The sequence below is a fragment of the Dermacentor variabilis genome, unplaced genomic scaffold, assembly GCF_050947875.1.
Source record: "Dermacentor variabilis isolate Ectoservices unplaced genomic scaffold, ASM5094787v1 scaffold_38, whole genome shotgun sequence".
NCBI lineage: Eukaryota > Metazoa > Arthropoda > Arachnida > Ixodida > Ixodidae > Dermacentor > Dermacentor variabilis.
Genome location: NW_027460566.1, coordinates 192,099 through 211,316, shown reverse-complemented (window position 1 = coordinate 211,316; position 19,218 = coordinate 192,099).

The following is a 19,218-nucleotide window of genomic DNA, read 5'->3' as shown; positions in this document are numbered from 1 at the left end:
GTCACCAGGACCTGATCGCATCACGTATGCTGCCTTATGCCTCCTTGGACATGATGCGCGTGATGAGCTGCTCAACTACTACAATGAGTTTTGGCAGAACGGCGCCGTTCCGAAACAATGGTAAATCGAGCCGCTTAATCCCCATTCTGAAACCTGGAAAGTATCCGCTTGAGCACTCATCATATCGTCTGATTGCGCTTTCGAGCTGCGTCGGCAAAGTGATGGAAAGAATGAGTCTTGCTCGCTTGGAATGGTACACTTATTTATTTATTTATTTATTTATTTATTTATTTATTTATTTATTTATTTATTTATTTACAAATACTGCTGTCTCAAATTTGAGACATAGCAGGAGTGGGTAAGTACGTCAAGATAACATACAATCAACATGTCACAGGTACGTCGACAATGACAGAAGCATGTACAATTTTGTGCAACATTATAATCCTTTCACACGTGCGCCTATGTGCCAACGGCTCAAGCGATAGCAGGCCAGCATGCAGAGAAGGGGAGAAATTGTGATCCTATCGATTATAAATAAATCTAATAGCTTTATTCTGCACAGCCTCAAGCTTTGATACATCAGATATGCAGTGAGGTGACCAGACAACAGATGCATATTATAGAGTGGGCCTCACGAGGGATTTGTAAGCTGCTAGTTTGCATTCCTTGTTTGCTGGTTTTAGTGTCTTTTTAAATATCCAAGTCGTTTTAGAGCTCTGGAACAAATGAAGACGTGTTTGTGCCATTTTAAGTTGGAAGAAAAATTACACCAAGATATTTGAACTCGGTGACATAAGTCAAAATCTTCTGATCATTACTGTAGGTGAATTTCAGGGGTTCCTTTTTGTTCGAAAAGGTCATTGATACCGTTTTATCGAAGTTCATTTCCATTTGCCAGGTCTTGCTCCAGTTGCACAAGGCATTGAACGTGTTATTCAGCATTTCCTGGGCATTGACGCTGCCGATGTTAGAGTACAAGACCCAGTCGTCTGCATACAAACGGAGCTTAACAGCAATGCTAGTAACAACGCTCCCGACATCATTAACGTAAATAATGAATAAAACTGGTCCCAATACGGAGCCCTGTGGGACGCCGGAAGAAATACCGACTGAAGATGAGTGCGCCTGATTAAATGATACAAACTGGGACCGCAGATGCAAGTAGTCTCTTATCCAGCCAAGCAAGTGATTGCCGTGTATGCCTTTGAATAAAATGTCAAGCTTCATAAACAACTCAGCCTGACATACCTTGTCAAACGCTGTAGAGTAGTCAACATAAATGGCGTCAATCTGGCCACGATTGTTAAGTGTAGTAGCAACGTCGTGAGTGAATTCAATTAGTTGCGTAACCGTGGAGACACCCCATCTAAAACCATGCTGATGATGTGAAATAATGTTATCGTTGAAGTACTCTATAATATGCTTATGAATTATGTGTTCTAGTAGTTTACAACAAGTAGATAATAACGAGATTGGTCTATAATTGGAAATTGTTTTCCTAATGCCAGATTTGCGTATTGGTACAGCTTGATCAATCTTCCAGACACTGGGAAAGCTTGAGATTCGACAGATTTTTGAAAGTTGATAGTCAGATACCGCGCACAGTATTCTGAATATCTCTTTAAAAAACGTGTTTGGAATGTTATCTGGTCCTGCACTTTTACTAGTATAAATATTTCACATCTATTTCAACAATTCAACATCTATCCGGACGCCATGACAGTCTTTCGTCGAGGTCGCTCGTCCATTGACAACGTCATTGACATCGCAACCTGGATCCAAAATCAAAAAAGCTTCAAGCGTCTATCTGTGGCACACTGTACCATACTGAACTCACTTGAGGCTCTTGAAGTTGGTGACGGGATGTATCTTTGGATTCGGGACTATTTGACTGAGAGGCGCTTTTTCTTACAGACCGAAGAGGGCCGAACTTCAGACCAATACATCTACCGTGGTGTACCACAAGGTGGAGTGTTGAGACCTACATTGTTCAACCTCGTCCTGGTAGGACTAGCGGAGTACCTACCGCAGACAGTTCGTGTCTCAATATACGCCGAAGACATTTGCATCTGGGCCTCTGCGGTGGCTCGCCCTCAGGTAAGAGCCAGACTTCAGCGGGCGGCAAATATGACGGCGTCTTATCTCCGAGAACAAGGCCTCAGTGCGTCTTTGAAATTGCGCATTGGTTGGTTTTACGTGCAAGCAAATGTCATTGTATCCTGTTTCAATCAATGGTGAAGCTCTATCCTATGTTAAGACGCATCGCTTTCTGGGCGTCATAATTGACCGCAACCTCTCGTGGAGCCCTCACTGCGTCTATCTGAAGAAGTTAGTTGCCATTGCTCAGGTTTTCAAATTTCCCTGCGGGAAGAACTGGGGTACACCAGACCATTCTATGATGCAGCTGTACAGGGTATTGTTCCTCTGATTCCTACCTTACAGTCTACCAGTGTCCTCAAATGCATGCAGACGACCTTTCGCGCTTTGGAGAGCATACGAGGTCAAGCCCTACGCACGTGTTTAGGGCTGCCTCGGTTCACCTCAACAGCAGCAACAATTACCACTGAGACTGTATAGTCCCGACACATGTAGCTGTCAACTCTCTCAGAGCGCACATTCGCCATCTGTCAAGGATCCCCGACCATCACTTGGCCTCCCTACCAACCGAGAGACCTCAAGCGGCCTTTCACAAGTGATTAGCGCTCATCAAGAGTGCATACCGACATCTTTTACACCGGCGGCGAAGCCTTCATGTCCCCTGTGGCGCCTACGACAGCCTCAAGTGAATTTTACTATTCCTGGAATTACAAAAAAGTCCAATCATCCATTTCCGGCTCTGAAGCAACTTACGTTCCTATTACTGCACCAGACGTAGCATGACCACATTCATATATTGTCGCAGCCTAGTAGGAGACGGGAAAGCTGGCGTAGAGGACGTGTAAAAGCACTTTTATGAGAGCAGTCAACGCGACGTCGTTGTCGTCTGTTTCTCCACTCGCGCGCTACTTCAGCGTCGTTCTCATCGCCTGGCACATACCCGCGGCGACCATATAGGATGTGGAATTTGCCCCCCTTTGAAAGAAAAAGGCATCGTCCCGATGCACCGACCGCCCACGGCTGTACACAGACGGTGCAAAGTTGAGGTCATGAGGAAATGTATGGCTTCATACGAAGCACGTGCACAACCTCGGGCAGATGCCGCCGGCCTTTGGAGCAGTTATGGCTGTCGGGGACAACTTCATAATTCACATCGCTGATGCGGCGCAGAGCTGTGTACGGGCAGAAGTATCTTCGCAGGAGCTTCTCAGACAGCCCCCGCCGACGAATCGGAGTCCAGACCCACACCTGGTCACCGATGTTGTATGTGACGGGTCTGTGCCGAAGATTGCAGTGTCGGGCATCGTATTCCTGTTGTTCTTGTATTCGCAAACGCGCAAGCTGCCTGGCTTCCTCTGCGCGTTGCGTAAACTCCTCGGCACCAGTCTCGTCGTCACCGCACTCGTGTGGCAGCATTGCTTCCAACATAGTTGTCACTTCGCGTCCGTAAACGAGGTTGAAAGGCGTCACGCGTGTTGTCTCTTAGCGAGCCGTGTTATACGCAAATGTAAGATATGGTAAAATCTCGTCCCAGTTCTTGTGGCCGACGTCGATGTACATACTCATCATGTCTGCCAGAGTCTTATTCATACGTTCTGTCAGCCCATTGGTTTGGGGATGATAAGCCATGGTCTTTCGGTGAGTGGTACCACTGAGTCGCAGCACGGTGTCCAGAAGCGCAGCCGTGAACGCAGATCCTCTGTCTGTTATGACCACTGCGGGTGCACCACGCCTTAGGACGACAGCTTCGACGAAAAATCGCGCTGCTTCGGCTGCGGTTCCACGTTGGATAGCACCTGTTTCGGCGCATCGAGTAAGAAAATCCGTGACGACGATTATCCATCTATTTCCGGCCGTAGACAGTGGTAACGGACCTAAAAGGCCCATGCCAATTTGTTCGAATGGCGCTTGCGGTATCTGAACAGGATGCAGCAGTCCAGCTGGCTTGCCGGGTAGGGCTTTGCGGCGCTGGCAATCCAGGCATGTCTGTGTGTAACGTTTCACGATCGACGCAAGTCTTGGCCAATAGTACTTTAGCCTAATTCTTGCCAATGTGTGGGCGTATCCAAAGTGACCAGCGGTCGGCTTGTTGTGACAGGCATGTAGGACTTCGTCGCGAAGAGATGCGGGAATGACGAGTAGGTAGCTGCTGCCATTAGGTGAAAATTTCTTTTTTTTTAGAGAACATCGTGGCGTAAGGAAAACGAAGGCAGCCCTCTCGCGAATAACCTCGGCACGCTGCTTGTTTTTCCCTCTAAGTAATCGAAAAGAGGAACCAGTTCTGCTTCCTCGCGTTGGTGGCGTGAAACGTCGACAGTATCTAGCACGCCTAGAAAACCCGCGTCATCAGCGTCGTGGACTGCAGTCTCCACAGGAGACCGAGAGAGGCAGTCGGCGTCGGTGTGTCGTTTCCCCGATTTGTACACAACCGTGAAGTCGAACTCTTGGAGCCGAAGACTCCAGCGCGCAAGCCGACCAGCTAGATCTTTTAAATTAGTCAACCAGCAAAGTGCATCATGATCACTGACAACGGTGAAACTCCGACCATACAAATATGGCCGAAATTTCAGGACGGCCCACACCAGTGCGAGACATTTTTTTCCGTAGTGAAATAGTTAGCCTCCATCCTTGATAGCGTCCTGGTGGTGTAAGCAATCACTCTTTCAGTGCCGTCCTGCCGCTGTACAAGCACTGCACCAAAGCCGACATTACTAGCGTTGGTATGAAGAATCGTAGGAGCGTCTTCATCAAAGTGTGCGAGGACGGCAGGCGCCTGCAGCCGTTCCCGTAGGTCGTGAAATGCCCGTTGCTGGTCTTCACCCCACACGAAGGGGACATCTCTGGTGAGATGTGTTAACTTCCATGCGATGCGCGAAAATTCCGCAATACACCGTCGTTAGTAGGCGCAAAGGCCCAGAAAACGTCGCATGGCCTTTTTATCTGATGGCGTTGGGAAATTAGCAACGGTAGGGATTTTACCAGGGTCAGGTCGGACACCTTCACGACTAACAACGTGACCGAGAAATTGGAGTTCTTCAAAGCCAAAATGGCACTTTTCAGGTTTTAAAGTTAGACCAGCCGAGCGTATTGCTTCAAAGACCGTCTTTAGACTCCGTAAGTGTTCCTCGAACGTTACGGAGAAAACAATCACATCGTCGAGGTAGACCACACAAGCTTGCCGTTTGAGGCCTGAGAGTACAGTGTCCATTAGTCGTTGAAACGTTGCCGGCGCAGAACACAAACCGAAGGGGAGCACCTGAAATTCATAAAGTCCGTCGGGCGTCACAAAAGCGGTCTTCTCACGGTCTCTCTCATCAACTTCTATTTGCCAGTAGCCGCTTTTCAAGTCCATCGACGAAAAGTAACGTGCGTTTCGTAACCTGTCCAGTGAATCGTCGATACGCGGTAGCGGATAAACGTCTTTCTTTGTGATCAGGTTGAGTTTTCGGTAGTTTACGCAGAAGCGCAGGCTACCATCCTTCTTTTTCACCAATACGACAGGCGATGCCCAAGGACTCTTAGATGGCCGAATAACGCCGTTCTCAAGCATTGTCTTCACTTCTGTTTGGATTGCCTCGCGCTCTTTCGGTGCTACACGATAAGGATTCTGCCGAAATAGTCTGGCGTCGGCTTCGGTGACAATACGGTGCTTAGTGAGCGGTGTCTGGCTAACTCGTGACGTGGATGAGAAGCAGCTCTTAAACTCATCGATGAGCTCAAGAAGGCTGCTGCGTTCGACGGGCGATAAGGTGGGACTGATATCAACCACAGAGGCAGGCATAGCCCCGGTGAACGTCGCGTGCTCCACTGAGACGCAGTCCTGTAATGAGGTAAATTCGTCGAAGTAAGCAACAGCCGTGCCTTTAACAATGTGTCGACGTTCCCTGGTAAAATTCGTCAGCAGGAGTTCAGCACGTCCATCGTCTACGTTAATTACGGCCCTGGCGATGGAAACGCCTTGACTCAGTACCAGTGCGTCGATGTGTTCAGCGACGCCAGTCCCAGTGTTCAAGTTGCCGCAGATTACAGGCACGAGGGAACAGCTTCGCGGCGGAAGCGGGACGTCGTCGTCGGCGATACGTAAGCGGGGTCGCCGGTGTACCGCGGGGTCGACGCCGCCTGATCTCGTAGAAAATGTGACGACGAGGTCACGGACATTAATCACTGCACCATACTCTCAAGAAATCCATCCCCAATATAAGTTCCTTACAACACTCAAAGAGAATGGCGAGGGTAGCGACAAAGGTTGCACCGTCGATTACTATTCTCTCTGTGCATTTTCCAATCGGCGTCATCAACTGGCCACCGGTAGTTCTGATGTTGGGCCCAGTCCATGGCGTCTTCACTTTTCGCAGCCTGTCGGCCAGGTTTTGACTGATTATCAAAAAATGCGAACCAGTATTGACGAGAGCGGCCACTTGATGGCCGTCAATGCAAACGACAAGATTGGCGCTGACGGCGTCGGTTACAGGAGGTGTGGTTGGAGTCGTCGGAGTTGTAGAGTCGTTGATCGTCGGAGATGGGGGCTCTTGGGTGGCTAGCCGGTTTGCAACCTCACCCCCGGAGGTCGCTGCGTCTAGTTTCCCGGGCGCGGGCTAGGGGACCTGCCCCGAGAGGCGTCAGAAAAATCGCGACGGATCGGTGGGGTGTAACGAGCCGGAGAGGGGGAACGCGATCGAGGCGTCGTTGAACCTTCTGGCCGAAAGTTTGTAGAATTTCCGTCGCAGCTACGTGCAGCATCAGACACAGGGTAATTGCAGCTGGGAAATCTTGGATACCCGCAGTAGTGGCACGCGCGGTAAACATGCCCTGCTTCGCCGCAATGAAAGCATAGCGGCCGGCGGTCAGCGGTGCGCCACAAATCGGTCTTTCGTAGTGGGTAGCCGGCAGGGGATTCACTGTAGAAACGAGGCTCAGCGATCGACTGGCGGCGATACGGCATAGTTGGCGGCGGCTGTGACTGTCGAAAATAGGGCGTCGGGGGTGGCGGTGATGGCTGCGTCGTAGTGGTCGACGGTATCAGCAGCATCGAAGTGGCGGGAGTTGGACGGCACACAGCTTCCGCGTAGGTCAATCATCGCGGCACAGCCCGCCAGTCGGGCGACGAAAAGGCCTCTCAAACTTCCTCCCGAACGATATCAGCGACAGAAGCCACCACTGGTGCCATGGGAGAGATACCGAGCTGCCGTATCTCCTCTCGCACAATCTCTCGGATGACTTCACGCAGAGACGTGCTGCAGCTCTCAGGTAGAATTGAAGCATTCACCGGCGAGCTCGTGCGATCATATTGGTGGTACCGTTGCTCTAGTGCCCATTCTATAGCGGTAGCCTCCTTTGTAAATTCGCTCACTGTCGTCGGTGGGTTCCTCACGAGCCCGGCAAACAGTTCCTCCTTCACTCCGCGCAAGAGATAGCGCAACTTCTTTTCTTCGGCCATCTCAGGGTCTGCTCTGCGGAAAAGGCGGGCCATATCTTCTGCAAACATGGCAACGCTCTCGTTTGGTTTTTGCATACGGGATTCGAGTAGGCGCTGCGCGTTGTCTCCTCTGTCGCTACTAGTGAACTTGTCTAGCAGCTGGGTGCGGAAGGCATCCCACGTGGTCAAATTTCTCTCCCGGTTCACAAACCACGTCCGCGCACTGTCGTGAAGCGCAAAATAGACATTAGACAGCTTTTGCTGGGAGCCCCAGTCATTATAACTGGCGACACGCTCAAATTGGTCAAGCCAATCTTGGACATCTTCAAAAGCGTCGCCTTGGAAACTTTCTGGTATCTTAGGATTCTGCAGCGTCACCTGCGATAGAGTTGCAGTAGCCATGGCGGAAGTAGGTTGACGCGTTCCAGCAGGGTCCTGCAAAGGGTTGAACTCGGGCGTCAGGCCTAGCAGGCGGCGACTGTAGCGGTGAACAGGAGTTTCGACGAACGAAGGTGACTCCGCTTTCTAGGTATGGCTCCACGAAGGGGTGCCTAGCATGAGGCAATCCTACCCCGCACCTCCACCAATGTCGCTGCCTAGTAGGAGACGGGAAAGGCGGCGTAGAGGACGTGTGAAAGCACTTTTATGAGAGCAGTCAACGCGACGTCGTTGTCATGTCTGTTTCTCCACTCGCGCGCTACTTCAGCGTCGCTCACATCGCCTGGCACATACCCGCGGCGACCATACCGATGGTTCGACCTCACCTACCAGCTCAACTGCCGCATTCGTCGTTCCAGCTAGGCAGGTTACGGTTAGATTCAAATTGTCACGCATGACTACATCTACATCGGCAGAACTTGCAGCTCTCCATGCCGATATGACGTACATCACCGAACAGCCAACAGAGAAGTGGGTCGTATTTTGTGATTCTAAGGCAGCTCTTCACAGTATCAAATCTGCATTACATCACAGAACTTACGAGCAGATAACATCTGACATCAGAGAAGTGCACCACCATGCTCTGGAAAGAGAACACAACATTATATTTCAATGGATTCCTGCTCACTGTGGCATCGTCGGCAACAACCTAGCTGACAAGGCTGCCCGGTCTGCCCACGAAGATGCCCACACGCGTCCAACACATTTGGTGAGGTCGGACGCTGCCAGAGAACTTCGCCTACTTGCACGCAAGAAGTCACACGATCTCTGGATTTCAAGTGCCTTCAATTGCCGATTACATGAACTGGACTTCACGCTACGGCTACAACTGCCATGTAGCCTTTCCCTCGGCGAAACAACCTTGCTGTGCTGCTTGTGGCTGGGAGTGGCGTTCACGAACGCATACTCCTATCGTTTACAAATAGCCGAGAGTCCGATGTGCGACTCCTGTGGGTGCGAGGACACCATCGAGCACCTATTGTGTACCTGCTCTCGTTGCGATGTCCAACACCTCTCTCTGCGGGCAAATTTACACCGACTGGACTCGAGACCGTTCACCGAGTCAATGATACTCGGACCGTGGCGACACCCGTCACGGGCTCGAAAAGCGATTCGTGCACTAGTGCGATACTTGACGTGCACCGGCTTAAGAGACCGTTTATAGTGTCCTTGTGTATAGTGTCCCTGTCACAGGCACTCAGTGCTTACTCCCTCCCTTTTCCCTCTTTCTATTCCCCTTTGCCCCTCCCCCAGTGTAGGGTAGCAAACTGGGTGCTTTTCTGGTTGACCTCCCTGCCTTTTCTATCGTTGTTTTCTCTCTCCCTCACAATGACATAGGTTGCACCGGTTAGACAAGTGCGAATGTTAAAGAAAATCATTCGAAATTGTCTAACCACTGACCCTATGTCAATGTGAACTGGCATTTTCTGACACTGATATTTTGTTTTCGATTAAAAATAAACGAACACGTCAAATTACAGAAGCGTCCCATGTAATGAGGTGTGATTAAAATGCATCAGTCAGCCATTGGTTGCTATCACTGACAAATAATTTGTATTTTTGAATACTGTTTCAAGCTCTGTAATCTGTTTATATAAAAATAGATGACACGTTTTACACATGTTCGGTGCAACTAGCTGGTGATTTTACGCTCTGTGTCTTTCCAAAAATAAATAGTTGTAAGTAAGCGCTCGCGTGTTCACCTTCTCTGCGTCCGTGTCTATCGTGCGTGCTACAAATTTCACCATGAAGAAACCGTGTAACTGACTTTATGAGTGAGCAAATTGTTTATGCAGATAATTGGTTAAGAAAACTGTTTGGGAAACTGAATTTATCCAGGCCACAACTTTAGGGGCTATAACAATAGTTCTAGGCTGTTCCCTTTTTTGCGGAAACGACCTTGCACACTTTCCCAATTTTAATAACACGTAGTAAATACAACGCAGCAAAGGATATGCAGTGTAAAATGTGCCCCATCCTTGCCATTTTCTCTGGAAGTAAACAGGGTTGACGGTTACAATTCCAGCATTCATGTGAACTTGCATGTCAACCTTGTTAAAAAGCAGTTCAATATATGTGACGTGCTAACCTGAACATGATGTTAACGCTGACCATCTTGCTTCTGTGCAGGGTTCACTCAGCAAACATTCTGAGAGACATCAGTTCTGAATGTAAAATTTACATTACAATCGATGCTTGCTAGAGATTATGCGACACCTACGATGCCGTAATCAAGTAAGCTATTATTAATTTATAATTTTTATTAATTTCTCTATTACTTTTCTCACAATTCTGTGTAAATATTTTTGTGTGACTAAACTTCTCTTAGTGCAAACTTGCATCTGTTTTCCATGTACATGCACCTTCTAGTTTGCATACTGATTTTTACCAACATGTTCACACATACTGACAAATTTTTACACTATGCTACTAGGTTGTATGTAGTACGAATGTTACTAGGGGGATAGTAAGACGTCAGCAGCAAGTACATAAGCACACGTAAGTAAAATATTGCCACAGTGTTACTACAGAGCCTAAAGACTTGTGTTCGTTGACGGTTACTAGAATGTTTACCATCTATGAACATGCTTCAATTCAAGTACGGTGGTCAATTCTTGTTAGCATATTACTGTGGTGTATAAAGACAAATGTTAATAGGTGATTGGTAGGAAGTTGGCGGAACGTTTACAAACATTTCTCAATTGGAAGAATGTCAATACGGTGTATAAAGAAGGCCCGTTAATAGGGGATTGATAGGAAGTTGGCAGAACGTTTACAAACATTCTTCAATTGGAAGAATGTTAATAGGTGGTTGATAGGAAGTTGGCAGAAAATATATGAACATTCTTCTTTTGAAAAAGTGTTACTAGGATGTATAAAGACGAATATTCATCTGAAATCGGTTGGAAGTTTAAAGACATCCTATGAACACGTTTCTATAGGGAGTTGGTCGCCAATTGTTACTAGGATGTTACTAGAGCGTTGTTAGGATGTACAAAGACAGTTGGTAGGATTTCAATTGACTGTTGGCAGGTTCTAGTAACAATAGTCTAAAGACAGTGTAAAAAATATTGCTAGAAATTTTATACGGGGAATGTGGCAGGGTAAGTCCGGTAATGAACGGCAATTCTTGCCGCGCAGATTCTATTCGGCGGTATCAGGTGTCCTTCAACTGGGCGGCGAAAAGTCCACTTATGAGTGAGTAGCCGGCTCCTGTGTCCACTAAAGCAATGACTGCGTGGCCGTCGAGAAGCACGTCGAGGTCGGTGGTTCTTTGTCGTGCATTGCAATTAGGTCTTGGCGAGGTATCGCGGTTAAGTCGCGTCGACCTGCGGCTGAAGCGTCGCGTCATCAGGTCTTCTTTTGTCGGCGTATTCTTTGCTTCTAGGTTTTCGTGGGCGATATCGGCGATATCACGCAGCATTTCACCTTGCTGAAGGCGTCTTTACGGCGACCCTCGCAGTCCCATCTCCCGGTACGGGTTTCGCCCGTAGACATGGCCCGCTTCTCTGCAGAGGTAGCATAGCGGCCACTGGTAAGGGGCGCCTCAGACGTCTGTCTTGCGTAGTTGCGCTGGGCGACGGGTAGGCGAGCTGGCGGCGGCGACTCCGGTGGACGACGGGATTGCGGCGTTAAGGGGCCCTGGCGGGGTCGCAGAGGGGACCTTGATGGCCATCGCTTCCGGATTGGGCTGAGATAACGGTAAAAACTGTCGCTAGCATTACAGCGAGGATAGAAAATAGAGCACATTTCAGGCACTTAATGCTGGTAGCTGTGACAAATATTGTTCATCTTGAACTAAATGCTCATGTCAAAACCGGTGACACGAACCAGAGAATGAAATAAGGTCGATATAACAAAGTAGCCGCGAACATTCGCTTACCTTATTCTGCCTGCATTAGTAACGTGACCCTAGCTGGCCAGTAAGCAAGAACTCTAGGCAAAATTTCTTTCACGTAGTTTTGCTGACTGCTAGCAGAATATGGTCACGTGGTAGTGACGGTAAGAAAGCAAAATGGTTAATGGCGAAACTAGCGTTTTATTGGGCTAACTTGCGCCCACAAAAGCAAGTTACGCTTAAAGCACAACGATAGCGGCGAACGCAGTCGTCGATCTTGGGAAATATGATCAGTGGGTCAAGCGCGTCGGCTTTTATACATCAGTTGTCGAATGTTCCAGAGTAATCGCGCGGAGCCGCTTGTCTTCCACAAAGTTCTGCTCCATTCGCGTCGCGCATACATGATATCAGATTACACAAGGTTCGGCGATAGACAGTGGATGGAACCATCGATAACACTTCAGAAACTTCCGATACATGCAGGCGCATCCTGCACTGTTCGGTAACATTTGTTAGGCGGTGAAACATGGTCACCCGATAAAGATGAACAAATACTTGCGTCAATATCAATATCACCATACCTGTGACACTTACTTACTTGTTACGTGTTATTAGGCAATGTTATATGTTATTATTTACTTGTCTATTTCATTTTTACATACACATTGATTTTGTGAGGAAATGTAAAATTTGGGCTTTATCAGAAGGAAGTGTCCAGTTGTTACCTATATAACATATTCATCTACCATGCCACTGGTGTCTTCACAAACAGACATGTGCTTAGTCACCAGCCAAAAACAAGCAGTTAGGTTTCTTGAGCATGCAAGCCGCTCGCATCACAAGATATAAAATATTGGTGCAATCTAGAAATTGTTGCTATTCACACCAATTATAAGTATATGCATTATAAGCATCATTATAAGTATATGCAGATCCAACACACTGTGGGAATCGATGCAAGCGAAGTTTTGTCTGCTGTTTGCGTTCATTGACGCTATTTGGCGGAGAGATATTGACGGTGTACGACAGTCGTGACGTGATGTGAAATATTACCTTGCCTGTTTCGCTTGTGTTTGTTGTCCTTGCCCTATTCGACGCTTTATGCCAGCCTTTGTCATCTCGGCACTAAGTGCACACTTCGGCGCCATTCTGGGTTGTAGCTCACAAAACCGCGTGCTCTCTCTCTCTATTCCATCGCTACCATTATCCCCACCTGCTCCATCTATTGTCGTTGCATTGCGGGTGAGACAAGCGTGGCAGCTCCTGCACTGCATTTGTCGGGGGTCACGCCTATAGTGACGTCGTCCAGAGGGCATTGCGCACATGCGACGCGTACTTAGTAACGCGGCGTAAATGTTGCCACGAGCTTCTCGGGTCGCCTTTCCTGCGTGCCACCCTCCTGCCATGTACTAACGCGATAGCGTTAAAGGCCGCTTGTCGCAGAAAACCCGGTCTCGACGCCGCGGACGTCTCTTGGCGAATGCTCATTCTGAACCACAACCCCGCAGGCCCTCCACGTGGTGCATACCTTGTCTTACATTCTTTACAAAGTTTTTCCTCGGAATGTGGAGAATGACAGCTCAAAAACAAATGTAATTTCACAAAACACCAACAGCGCATGCCTTTTTATTTTTTTGTGACATGGACACGTCTCAACCACGTCCCGACGCGGCCGGCATTAGGGGCGTGCGTCAAAACTGCGCACCGACGTGGCCGGTGTTAGCGGTGTGCAAGACCACAGCAGCGGGAAAGTCCCAGAAAGACACAAAGGAAGTTTCGCTTTAAAAGCAAGGCTTCCGGAAACTGCCCCAATGAGCTGTATGCATTGATGTACCTAACTATCATGATGTTGCCTAAACTCCCCCACCAATAAAAGCACAATCAAAAGTGCCGTAACAACTTCTGAAACCAGCGATACATGTAGGAACAGAAAAAGGCCGGTGTGATAGGGCTTATCTATAAGGGTGCTACATCGCGATCTGCAACACTTGTGCACAGCACACTTCTGAGCGCACGCACATCGCATGGAACGAGCACTTCTGGACCTAGTAACGCTGCGAGACATCGCGCATCTGTATCGCGATTTGTATCTTGTGAAAACACTTCGTAACAGCAAGAACACAGAATAGAGAAAGTATTTAACAAGAGCGGACACTCCCACAGAGCCCAGCGTCCGAATCGACTGGAGCGCACCAAGCTGCCGGTGTTAATACCTGTACCACACTTCCGGTTTCGTTTTGGGAGCGGGCGTTCTTTTTTTCTTTTTGCTTTTACAGCTTAACCGCGCACGCTTTTTGTGCAAAATCATTTTATTATTAAGTAAAAATGATTTAGAACGATCTTTACAAGCCTACAGCGAATATGTGCCATGTGCGATTTCATAAAGACGCAAGACGCCTTGTGAAATGAGGATATTGTTATTTTATTCTATATAAATGCTCTTTATGAGCTTTTTGTGCATTCATCCAACGTTGTGCCACCAGGTAAGCAGCAGTAGTTACCGTACGAAGCTCCACCGGACGACGTGAGCTGAAAAAAGTAAATGACAAGCACGTGTCATTTTGGTATCAGCACTTAAGGAATGCGTGCAGAGGCTTAATGTGCGAAAGTGGTGAATGGGCGGCATTGCAAACGCAGTTCACTTTCACATAAGTGGCGCAAAATACCCGCCTCATCTAAACAATACCGCACATACCACGAAAACATCTTATTTCCAAGCATTTCCTTCTTCCCAGGACTTATTTCCTGCACTTTAAGAACACGAATGCACGGGCTACTGCGCGTTTCCAAAACAACTTGGCTACAATCGACACGATAGTACGCTACGAGTACACAGAGGGTACCATAACACAGGCCCTCAACCACACCATGGTGGATGCTAGCAGAATTCCTGCGACTCGTACTCAAGACAAATGCGTCGCTGCAAAGCCTGTCTTCAGTCGTGCCGAAGACAGAATTTTTGAGTTGCGGGTTCCTAGTGTTTGAACTCCTTGGCGTTACATTTTGCGCGCTCTACCGTCGCAAGCGACACACTCCCATGTTATCACTCTTGGCAATTGCTCGTTGCGTTTTCGACAAGCCTCAGTACCGAAAGAATGTTTAAGCTATTGCGGGGCCATAAAAATTGTCACAAATTTATCGCAGTAGATGCAGTATACACGCCAAACTAACTTTGTCACCATGGCCGAGCGGCTTTTCGCTGCGTCACGGCAGGCGCGCCGAGTGTGCCTCAAGATTATGCCAAAATGCAACGAAATTAACTACAATCATGTTGGGGGTTGGGTTGGGACGAACTTGTCCCATCTATAGGAATCATATAACGGCTTCCAGCAAGTACGAACGCGAGCACAAGTAAATGGAAACGGACAGGACAACGGTGGACTTACAACGTAAGTTTATTGTGAATACATTCCGCAAATCTCCGCCATGCATGCGTATACACCCAAGGACAATAACATGGTTTGTAGTCAAATATCAACAAAAGATATGCACGTAAAGAAAAGCCAAGTCACACCCCTTCCCGACAAAGTTAACCGCACTTGGATTAACATGATAAATTTAGAAATTGAAGTTCTTTATCATTGATATGAACCGAAGGTTCACTCACACATGTATGCGCGCCCAACTTTTTCATGTGGAACGCTTCGCTAATTTCTCTTTTCAGTTTACTGCGCTTTCTCCCCACTGCATGTCGATACACTATCAAAAACTGGTCGGCAATCGTGCTTTTTACAATGCAATGGCAAGTTCTCTCCTGCATCTGTAGGTAGCAAATAGCGATGCTTACGCATGTGGTCATTAATGCAATGACCTCTCTGGCCAATATAGGGCAGCCCGCATGACAGAGTAATGCGATACACTACTGAAGATGCACACTTTTTGTGAAAAAAGTGGTGTGCTTTTTTCCACAGCCACTAGTCGCAGCTTTCTTCTCTCCTGTGATGCTTTTGCACAACCTAACCAGTTTGCTCGGCGCCGAAAACACTAGTGTGGCGCCATTCCTAACGGCCACCCTCCTAAGATTGAGACAAGCCATGCAAATACGGCATCACTACGACCTTTTTTTTTCTTTTTGAAGATTCATTGTCGTCAACTGTTTCCACGGTTTTCTTTTTTGTCAACTTTCTAAACAAGGATTCTGACACAGCCATCAAAAGTGAGACCGGGTACCCTGCCGACACTAATCTCGCCTTCTGGGCTTCAAAACTCTCCTGCAATGAGTGGGTGCAACTCTTGTTAAGAGCATTCGTCAAGCACAAAGAAACTATGGCACGTTTTATTGATTTAGAGTGGGACGATTCGTACGGGAGTAGAGATTTTTTTTATCTAGGGCAATACCGCCAACACACATCACTCTCACTTTTAAATTTAATTTCGAAATCAAGAAATCTGACCAAGTTTTCTTTGCAAAGTTCGAACTTGAACCTGAGATCCCGGGAGAACTCCTCGAAACATGTTAAAGGCCGATCAATAGGCCATGGGAAGAGGGTGTGTCGGATCCTGAAGTCGGAGCATTGGAGGCAGGTCAGACATTGGCACGACTGGCTAAGAGTGGTTTGCCTTGAAAAAAAGTAGGGGTGTGCGAATATTCGAAATTTCGAATACGAATCGAATATGTTCCTTATTCGAAGCGTATTCGATTCGAGAAATGCATATTCGGAAATTTCTGAATATTCGAAGAGGGCCGAATAACGATAGAAACGACGAATATTCTGACAGACGGAATAATTGAGCAAGTAACGAATTATATGCTTGCTCTGCATTCTCCTCGGAACATGTTTATTCACTGAGAACTTCACATGACCGTCTCTTTATTTGTATGCTCTGTTTCAGTCTATCTGCATGACGCACGTGGGGCACGATCAGTTTCAGTTTCTTTTTACGAAGCTGTATTCTATGGCTCTTTCATAACCATATTTGACGTCCTTTAGGGCTCTGTAAATATATGTAATAAAATATGGATCCCAAAAGTCTTACCTGGACAATCGTTATATGTTTGGAAATTAAAAAGAAAAAAATATGTCCGAGGAGAACGTTGCATCGCCATCGACGACTCCCGTCTTGCGTTCCCGCTTTTCTCACGTAAGCGCCGGCTCTTTGCTACCTGCTATGCTGCTCCTCCGTGAGACAAACGCAAAACACGCTAACTTCGCCACTGCGCTATTTGCAACTATCTCAGTGCTGATACAGCCCTCGATCAGGTGTGTTCTCCAAGAATGGCATCAACTGCAGATGAGGAGCCACCGAGCAAGCAAGAAAAGAAAACCGGAAGAAGTCTCCTTTGGCGGCACTACAGAAAGCTCTCGCCGCCGACAGCTCGGTGCAAGTCGTGTGATCATGCTCTTAAAATGCCAACGGGAATGACCACTACTGTTGAAAATCACATGAAACAGCACCCTTTGTTGATGGAAGAGTACAGAAAAGAGGCTGCCGCAAACGCTTCGTTGAAGAATGAACCGACACAGGACGATATACTTCAGCAGAGACAGCATTCATTGTCTCAGAAGAAAGAAAACACACTTCACCAGAATGTGGCAGCCATTCATTTCTTCACCATTTCTGCCACATCAGTTCACAGCACTGGTCGAAGCAGGTGTACAGTCGTGCTGCAGTCAGCCATCGCAAACAAAATTGTCACGTGTGCTCGTCCCGCGCATGTACAATGACACAAGAGCAAAGGTACGACACGAGCCGCGAAAAGCACTTGAACATGGAACAAACACTCTCGCTATTCTTAGTGATGTCTGGACGTCGCGTGCCAACGAGGGTTTTGTAAGCCTCTCACGTCATTTTCCTGCGGTGAAGTTCGACATGAAAAGTTCACTTTGAACACGCGACATATGCCGGAGTCGCACGGCTGTGAACATAGCTGCGTCATTGGAGCAGCTATTCACCGACTGGAAGATACCAATCGACTGCGTGAAGTACATCTGGACGAACAGCGGCCGCAATATCCGAGCAGCTGCCAGGAGACTGCCTTGGCTCCAGCGAGCCTGCTTTGCGCACACTCTGCACCTAGTGATCAGCAATGAAATGACGTGTACTCCGGCACTCAACAGACTCTGCAAGAAGGCGAAAGCGATCGCAGTGCATTACAAGCATAGCCATAGTGTACAGAAAAGACTGAACGATCTGCAGACGTAGCTTAACAAAGACGTGCTCTATGTTGTGCAGGATGTTCACAAAAGATGGAACAGTCATGACCCCATGCTGTCAAGGCTCCTCGAGCTTTAAGAGTCCATCAGACTTGAGCTCACCCTTTCGGACACGAGCTTAGATACCTTTAACTCTGCAAAGTGAAGAGATGCAGTGGAGTTTCTGGAGGCATTGAAGACCTTATTTGACTCAACTGTGATCTTAAGTGCTCCAAAGTACCCCTCATTGTCCTGTCAAATTCCAATTATTTTTGGGACGCTGCACTGCCTCGAAGATTGTAAAGGCAACTCAGCGTTCGCTAACAATCTCGCAAAATGTGTCAAGACTCGTTTTGCTGAGTGCGAATTTGATGAAGTGACCAACCTGGCCATGTTTCTTGATCCACGCTTTAAGGACACAGTTCATCAGGCGTCTGGCTAGATGATCTGGCTGAAAGAAATTGTAACAAGGGAGCTCCACGCAGCTGGCGTAGAGCCCAGTGAGGACACTGCCATACCAGCGTTGAGTTCGCGTCCGCTGGTGGTGTCCACTGTATGGAAAGCTTTCGATGGTCTAATGATGAACAAGGAGAACGCACATTTGGTATCTGCCTCTGAGAGGGAAGTTACAGACTATGCGGAAAAGCATCTTCTCGAAAGGGGCAAGGATCCTTGTGAGTGGTGGCGGTCCATTGGTCGATTCACGTACCCGATTTTAAGTACACTCGCCCAGAAGTACTTCGCTATCGCTGCCACTTCAATTCCAAGTGAAAGTCTTTTCTACCGTTTGAAGTGTTGTCACAGTGCATATAGAGCGTTTACTTTCTGAACATGTTGAGCAGTTAATTTTCCTTCATGATAATCACTAAAAAGTGCATTACTTTTGAGAGCTTTACCTGTCATTACCTGAGCGCATTATCTGTAATGAGTGTCTTTTTATAACCAGCAGTTAAACCAAGCCTGGTAAAATGCAACATTATCTTTAACAAGGGTTATAAAGCTATTGTTACCACATTTTGCAACTTTTTAATGCTACATACATATTCGATATTCGATTCGATATTCGATGACAGTTTTTTGCTTTATTCGTATTCGATTCGTATTCGAAAATTTCAATATTCGCACACCCCTAAAAAAAAGCAACGACTTTACGGGAGCTGCCAAATTGAGGCAAATGAGACGCCTAGCTGACACAGTGACAGACGTGTACTGGAACGACATTCGCAAGAATTTTCTGAAGAAACCACAGAACTAACATGACCATGTGGGTGTCGTCTACTTGCAAGGGGCTG